Source organism: Hevea brasiliensis, chromosome 1 (assembly GCF_030052815.1).
Source record: "Hevea brasiliensis isolate MT/VB/25A 57/8 chromosome 1, ASM3005281v1, whole genome shotgun sequence".
Classification (NCBI taxonomy): Eukaryota; Viridiplantae; Streptophyta; class Magnoliopsida; order Malpighiales; family Euphorbiaceae; genus Hevea; species Hevea brasiliensis.
The window spans coordinates 36,600,692-36,607,193 of NC_079493.1; the positions used below are offsets into that span (position 1 = coordinate 36,600,692).

A 6,502-nucleotide genomic window follows, 5' to 3' on the forward strand; every position below is an offset into this window, starting at 1 on the left:
GTCTATGAGGTGCATAAAATAGTTTAGAGAAATCATTTATGGTAAGAAAGATTTCTGATAATATTAAGAGTTGATATCATGTTTCATTGCCAATTAGTGATGAGCCTAGTAAGTCACACACATATACAAGTAATCACCAAATTAAATATGATTTAATTAATTAATTAAAGAGTTTAATTGATTAATTAAATAGGTTTGGTTTGCAATTAGATTGCAAAGTCTCTAGCATGACTTGAAACCAAATCAACGTTATTGGATGTATAGTATAAGTTAAATTTATATTTAAAGTGTTTAAATATGAATTTAATTAATGAAAAATTAATTAATAAAGATTAATTAATTAATTTATATTTGATATAAATTGATTAAAAGAAGAAAAATAACTATTTTGGGTTGAGAACTCAAAATTAAGACACAGGGACATTTTGGTCATTTCACAGGGTGACATGTGGCACCATAAGATGGTAACACATGGCACTACACATAAACTTGCCAAATATCTTTTAATCATGTAAGATGATTAAAATTAAGATTAAATATAGGTTTGACACTTGGCACAATGTGATTGGGTCAATTAAACCTAGAGGCAATCAGAAGGTGACATGTGGCAAGGGTTTTAAGTAGTAACCTAGCTATATAAGGGAAAGGATGAAAAGAAAAATACCTAGCTACTATTTGTTTCATTGGTGCCACCCCAAAGCACCTCTCCCTTTCATCTTCTTCATCTTTCATCAATTCAAAGACATTTCCCAACAATCTCTTGAATTAAAAATACTAGAAATCGTTTCTAGTATCCTGTTTACATCTGTAATCTCTCAAAAGGCAAAACCTGATTTTCTAATTGATTAGAAAAGATTTAGAAGCTGTTCAAGGGGCTGCCATAGGTGTTTTTGGTGTGAACAAGTTAGAGAGACAACATCTGGTGTTCTAAAGACACATCCGAAAGGTGCAAATACACTGCAGTGCATCAAAAGGTTAGTGTATTTGTTCTTCATCTAATCTAGGGTTCTAAAATTAATCTAATTAATTCTAAAATCTTAAATAACAAATATAGATCCAAAAATATATTAAAAGAGTTTTAATATGTTGTTTATCATTGCAATCAAATAAACAAAAATAAATCTTGCATGATGCATGTGACCCTAGATGAAAATTTTTGAATTCAATGGTATAAACTTGTGTTTTTCATGCTTCCGCTCAAGTTGTAGAGAGAGAAGAGAGACCCCAGAAACTAGAAATAAAAGCTTTACGGCTCTGATACCATGTTAGAAGAAAGAATACAAGTAATGAAGGAAAGGATTGTGTATTTGTCTGTGTCTTATTTACAAAGATATTACATCTATTTATACATGAGAATATGAGCTAATTTAGACAAGAATAATAATTGTTGTAATTATGGTACACAAATCTCCTATAATCATGCTAATTGCTATAATTATGCTACACAAATCTCCTATAATCATACTAATTGCTGTAATTATGCTAACAAGGCAAATTAGCTCATGTCCCATTAGCTTCTATTGAACATCGGAGCTCTGCTCCCTTTCAAATTATTCATGCCGATGTATGGGGTCCAGCATCACTTTTATCATGTTTGGGTCATTGTTATATGTTGGTTCTTATAGATGATTTTTCTCGTTTTACTTGGATTTATTTGGAAAGAGAGGTTGCTTTATGCAAGATAGAGATTTCCTTCTTCCTTTCTTTTACTCTCAAGCCAAACACCTTCTCTCATCTCTTTTTCTTTAAACAATTCAAGAGACATTGGAAGTTCTACTCTTAAATTGAAGTTAGAGAAGTTGGTTCTCTATTTACCCATTTGGAAAAACCAAAATGAAATCTTCCCCTTCTTGTTTCTTGTTTGGCCGAAACATAGAGAGGAGCAAAAGGAGGGATTTTGGCTCAAGGCTTGAGTTTTTTTTTTTTTTTTTAAATTGTGTGTTTGTGCAGACGGATAAGAGGACCTATTTCTGGTAAAATCCCTAAAACCTTAGTTACATTTTAGCTTTAAACTTCCTAATGGCAAATAAGCTAATAACATTTGAGTTACAAGAGTTGTAACCATAAATATATGATATTTATAATAGCTAAATAAACTTGCATGTGATGCATGTAACTTAGGGCTTTTAATTTTTTAAATTGCCTCTTTTTTTTTTCTGCGGTTTCTGCTATGCCACACCTTTCACCATATAGCAAAAAAGCACATAATCTACACACAACCCTTCCTAGATGTGTGGAGGGAGAGACCCACTCTTTGGGCGAAGGGAAAGAAGTTGCCTCTTATAAGAGATAGTCGACGCACACGACAAAAGAAGAGGACGGAGCCTCAGATTGAAAACACTAAGCTTGAGAGAAATGGGCCCTCATACTATGTAGAGTGAATATATCTTATAGATATTTTAATCTATTTTTAAAAAAAATAAAAGGGCTTAAGTGTTAATAATAATAATAATAATAATAATAATAATAATAATAATAATAATAATAATAATAATTTTAAAAATTAAATAATAATTTATTCTTAATTAATTAACTAAATAATGCCTTTGACTGACCATGTGAAGGAGTTAGGAAATGGGTGCATGCAATGTCTTTTGATCCATTGATATTATTTGAATTTTCATTTAACAAATAACAAGTGATATAAATATAAATTTGTTCAAAGCAAGTGGTCTACTTCCCAAAATTTAAACATTGATTAAAATGATTGGGAAAAGAGATTAGGAAATGCATATATTATGGTGACCATAGAGATATATATGATAATTTTATTTTAATTTATAAAAATTATTTATCATAATATATATATATATATATATATATATATATATATATATATATATATATATAGTTCCATAGATAGTATTGGTTTAATGATTACAATATTTTTTGCTAAGATATAAAATATTTCTATTTGCAACCATAAATTTATAGGATTAAAGTCTGGGAAAAGCCAAAAGTTTAATGAGTAAAGAATTCCACCAAATGTAAGTTAGATAAACCACTCCCTTTAATGAATAAATTATATAATTAATTCTATAAGGTATACATTTGAGCCATCCAAGATTTGTTAATTGTCTTCCATCACAAATTTTCCTGGGTTGACAAAAATTGTGATAAATATGTGATATTTAAGCCTTTAAGAATTAATTTACAATGTACTAATTTAAGGCAAATTAGTAATTCCTTGCTCAAATCCATTAGAAATAAAATGCTATGAAAACCCTATAAGATAAGTAGCCACCACAAGACATTCTCTAATTCTATTCAGATTTTTGATAGAAAAAATTTCTCTTGATTGAAAAATTTCTCTTGATTGTTCTTTCTTTTAGAGGAGAGACTCCTATTAGAGTCACATGCAAACGGCCTTTCCCTACATTCTAGGGAGGGAAGGTCCCCTTCCCCTTACCTAGATAAGTGGGTTTTCACCCTTATATTTATGTAGGTTGGGTTATAGGTTGCAGATGGGTTTTCTTTTGGTTCTTTTAGGAAATATGCACTTTATGTTAAGGCTTCATTTGAGATCTACTTACAGAACAACTCCTCATCACTGCTAGATGGTGTGGATTTTGTCTTTCCAGTGGTTAGCTTGTTTAGGCTATACTCTAGGGGTTTTGTTGTTGTTGGTATGGCACTTTGCAAACACTTCAGTGCTAAAGCTTAGCCTCTCAATCCCTTCATGGCTAAGAGATTGAGAAAGTCATTAAACTCTCCCTTGCCCCCTGTAGAGTTGCGGAGATTGGTCCTTGTCCTCGTGCTTTTCAAATGATGACTTGTGCTTGAGGTCCCTCTAAACTCGATATGTTGGGTTCTTCGACATGAAAACTTTCAGCATGAGGTCTCTTCTACTCTTGCTTCCCTTGGTCTCAACATTGCTTCAATGGTGGCTACTCAACATGGTGCTGTGTCTGGTGGCCAAGGTTCTCGTTGGCTCAATTTCAGCTTGAAAGCTGCTATGGTGTTTAGGACCTGCTTCTTTGGGTCGAGGCTCTACCATAGCTTAGGTTTTCAATGGTTTAGGCTTTGGGCCTTTTTTTTCTGAGGTTTGGGTGTTGTCGGTTGGTTTGAGACTTCTCCATATAATGGGGTTGGGCCTAGGCTAACTTTGTGCTCTATAGGCTGATTTTGTGCTCTATCTATTTTGCCCTATTCTTTAATGCTTAATCTTTATGAATCTAACTAACCTTTTTGAAGAAAAATAAAATGTAGCCACCACATTAGCATAAGAAAAAAAAAAAGCTAGCACTATTTTGCCATTGCATTCCTCTTCTTTAAAAAAAGTGTTTGGAGATTTTATACACAATAATCCGTATGGATTATTACCGAATATTTGGACAATTAATAATTTACCATAACCTAATTGAGAAATTTCATTTACAGTTAACAAATTATAAATAATTATTTTAAGATAATTATTCTTAACTATGGTAATTTATATTTTAATTGTTTAATCGTAAATCTTATAATTAATTCCCACCAGAAAGAGTGAGCCGATTTTTTTTTTTTTTCAAGAGATAGATATTAGTTCACTGATTTAAAAAGGATTAGGGCCCAATTACAATAGAGTCCAAAAACACGTATCAACAAACTAAGCTCATTAAGGTTGGGCCCAATACAAAGAAAACCCTAATCTATAATGGGTTTAAGACTTGGATACCTTAATCCGGTCAAGGAACCACAGCTTCCAGATCGCTGCAAACTAGCACCCATTATCGGTCACCTGAGAAGACTTCTAGACCCAGCCATGGTGGAAAAGTAGAGGATTTTGCACAACTATCACCAAAAAGACATAAACAATCAACTAAAGATCAAAGAAGCATCACTCATTACTATCATCTAAGGAACTTTAAGGAATCAGAGATTGACAGTACCCTAGGCCGAGGGAAAGCAGCACCATCAGAGCATCGTTTTGGTGAAGGAAGGAAGAGGCTTATGCCTATCAGGCCACTCAAAGCCTAGCGAGATGCCTTCTTATCAATGAATTGCCTCCTCACACCATCACAAACTAAGGGAAACACCGATGCCTAACTTCCAAACCCACTACTAGTATGGTTGACATAGAGGTTATTGAGTTAATGACCCAAAGGAAGACCACAACTGTGGCAACTCACTTGCATGCAACCACAAAAATGGGCAGATCCTACAAAAAATCACTCAATAAACACTATAGCTGCCTTCATGCTCCTCATTTCAGAAAGAATAAAAGAAAAACATAAGAACTAAAACAGGCCAAAACTAAACACTCACACTAAGCACTGCTTATAAACAACCAATAAATCCAAAACAAATATATACACCTAACTGGATGTGATAAGGGATAACCCACAATCGGCAAGGAGGGCGACCTTCCCTTATTCGGAGGGTTAGGAGCGAGCCACCTAAGACAGTAGATTCAAAAGGATGAAACCCTCAGGAGCTAGAGAGAAAAGAGAAAGATAGTGGTGAGTGAGCCAAATTGAGTGGTCGAGGAACTGTCACAGGGCATTAAAGAAGAATTTACATTTTGATCCTTATAAATTCCATTTTTCACTTTCAAAATTATTAAAATATTAATTTTAAGTCCAAAGCAAATTATAATACACTCTAGAATATTTTACATCAAAAAAAATATTTTTACACAAACATACATATTCAAAATGCTTCCAAAGGAATATTATTTTCTCTAATACGATACAACAAATATAAGTTTTAATGACACTTTTTTAACATTATTTTGTATATGATGTTGAAGTAATAAATAACATCAAGTTATAATTATATATCAAGGTAATATATAAAGTAATAAATAATAGAAACAACATCATGTACAATAAAGTTATCAGTGTAAAAGTATTGTTAAAATCTTTAAGTAATGCAACACTATGTGATTACTAATAATTCAACATCTAAAACCAATTTCATTTAACTTATAAATACTTTATTGAAAATACTTATAAATTTCAAGTAAAATCTTTCAAAAATATTCATAAATGTCGAAAATATTAAAATTATGAAAATTTATTAAATTTAAAATTTTCAAAATTTAGGATATTATAAAATTCTCACTATAAAATATGTAATTTCAATAGTTATTATTTTTAGAGCAAATTATTAGTTTTTAATCCTCATATGATACAATTTGGAATCATATGCCTCTTTGTTGGTTATGAATTAGTAATAATTCATATCTTGAATATATATTTTATGTTCAATAGCAAGTCCTTGGGCTAATTTTTACGAGCAGTCTCTCAACTTTTGAAGCTGTTGCACTTTCATCCTCCATATTCAGTTTGCTATCATAAAATCCCTCAACTTTGGAATTTTTTATACTTCATTCTCTCAACATTTGAATTTGTTACACTTTCCTCCTTCATCTTTAGTTTGTTACCATAAAATCCCTTAACTTTAGAATTTCTTACATTTCAGTCCCTCACACTAAAAACTCCTCATATCTTTGACCAACCTTATACGTGGCAATGCCACTGTATAAAATAAAAAGAAAATAAAAAAAATACCACATATG

At 31.7% G+C, this 6,502-nt stretch overlaps 1 long non-coding RNA gene across 1 annotated transcript; it reads right to left on the reverse strand.

Moving 5' to 3' along the window:
* Window positions 1-4,525: 4,525 nt before the first annotated feature.
* LOC110638864 (uncharacterized) lies at window positions 4,526-5,467 on the reverse strand. Its single transcript, XR_002491774.2, has 2 exons — window positions 4,872-5,467; window positions 4,526-4,773 (listed from the first exon to the last, which is right to left on the reverse strand). It is a non-coding gene; the product is annotated as an uncharacterized LOC110638864 (long non-coding RNA).
* Window positions 5,468-6,502: the final 1,035 nt, after the last annotated feature.